We start from the raw sequence: 2,085 nt of genomic DNA, 5'->3' as shown, positions 1-2,085 counted from the left end.
GGGTCCCAAACCCAGCGCACAACCCTATGTACGGGTATTTTTAAGTTTAGACCCTTAAGAACATATCCTCCAAAGGATTTTTAAAAATTAAAATTATTTTAAGAGCTACAGTTACTCTAGTGACGCAGTACCTAGCCCGGTAGGTAGGTAGACTCACTTTTTTAAACGCGTTTTTCTCGAAACTACTTTTTCCCACACGCTACCGGCATTATCTCAACCGATTTACTTGAAATTTTGTGTGAACCTTCTTTAAATTATCCTTTGTCCTTTATCTTTATATAATCCTTAATCCTTTGTTTGTAATATTTAAAAAAGAAATCAGGAATTTCAAAAAAAAAAAACGTAAAAAACTATTTTTATTTTCAGGCAGTCGCCATTTTTCAAAAAAAAAAAAATTTCGTGTTCCCTGAAATAGGGACTATAACAGCATCCTGACTGATTAAGAATTTCTTTTGATTTTTTCTTTCAGACCATTATGTTGCGATAGGTTTTTTTACACCTGTCTCTCCCAAACCCCTCCCCCTCTCGAATTATTTTAATTTTTAATATTTTTTTGTAAAATAAAACACCATTAAAAAATTTATAGTAAAAATATTTTTGGTTTTTTTTTTAAATAAAATTCAAAATTTGATTTCTAGAGTAGAATACCCCTTAAGGCTTAATCATACAAATCAAACAGTTTGATATTACAATTGAAAAACAAGAATTGCGACTAATTACGTAAAATTCGTTGGAAATAACAGAATAGGATTTAGGAGTAATCCTAAAGCAACATTATTACTGTTCTGAAACAATTTATAAGACAGACAGACAGATAAGCTTTTTAGTTAATTATTTAATTGAAAAAATAATTTAAATTATCCATACATAGAATACGAAGGCAAAACATTCATAAAGGTATACATTCTTAGTGGTGGTTTGTTGTTTATAACTAAAATCTTTATTATTGCAGACCGACAGTCAATTTACATACATTCCATTCGGGCCTTGGTAAATAACCAATTCAGGCAAGATACTTATAAATTAATATCAACCTTATTCTAAAAACTATTAAGATATTCACTTGAAGATGAAATGTGATATAAAAAACAATAGTCATCCGACAGTTTAAAATAGACATTTTAACGTGTTGTAAAACAAAGGAATAAGGCATTTTTAGTTAATACAGCAAAAATGTATTCAAGTAAGGTATGTAAATACATTTCGTTTCTAGGGTTGCTATGATCGCCAAATTGGTCCGCTCATTTTGTTGGGGTCAGTGCCCGCTTCACTTACCACTTGTGCTTTACGTGAAAATGAAACTCTTGGGATTCTTTGGGGATTGTTGGTATATTTGGTTTTACTAATATAACTGGTACAACTCGATTAGTTTTCTTCTATAATATCTATAATATTTAAATTCACTTATTATAATGCCTAACACTCCCTTAATGGGGCTTTCCTTTTCTTTACAATGTTTAAATTCACTTCTTATATCGAGCTTCAAGTTTGGAAAAAAAACGGTAATATATGTCACGACGAAAACGAAATTGATACGAAGGCGGTCGAATCAGCACTGCTTGCGTATATGCTGACCCTTTCCTTTTGGTATAGTGTGGTGTGTGTTTKAGTGTGTGGATTCTGGACTCTCGTGTGGGTGGTGTTGATGTGGACTGTGTTGATGTCGAGCTGAGCGTGGTGAGTGTGGTGAGTGTGCGTGTTAGAGATGGATGTAGGTGTGGTGTGGGGCAGCAAGACTAAGGCTCATTTAGCCATCCCGGCCCCCTAGGCGAATATTTCAGCCTAGAATCCTCTAAAGTTGCTGGAGAGTGGCTACAACACTGCTGGGGCCTGAAGTGCGGCGCGGAAGCGATCATTCTTGCTGGCGTCGTGTTGACGCCCCAGTATGTGGCCGCTGGGAACGGGATGATGATGGCCCTATTGTGCGACGGGACTGTGCATCCCGGCTTAATGGCGGTCGTCGTACTGCCCCGCGGTTGTCACCGGCATGAGGTTGGCTGGTGTCGTTCCGAGTTGTACGGTGCAACATGGTGTGATGCGGCCGCATACAAATCTGGCACAGGTTGCCCAAGGTGCATTCGTGGG

Source organism: Bactrocera latifrons, unplaced genomic scaffold (assembly GCF_001853355.1).
Source record: "Bactrocera latifrons isolate USDA-ARS-PBARC rearing strain unplaced genomic scaffold, ASM185335v1 scaffold_738, whole genome shotgun sequence".
Taxonomy (NCBI): domain Eukaryota; kingdom Metazoa; phylum Arthropoda; class Insecta; order Diptera; family Tephritidae; genus Bactrocera; species Bactrocera latifrons.
Note: the sequence above shows the minus strand (reverse complement) of the source record.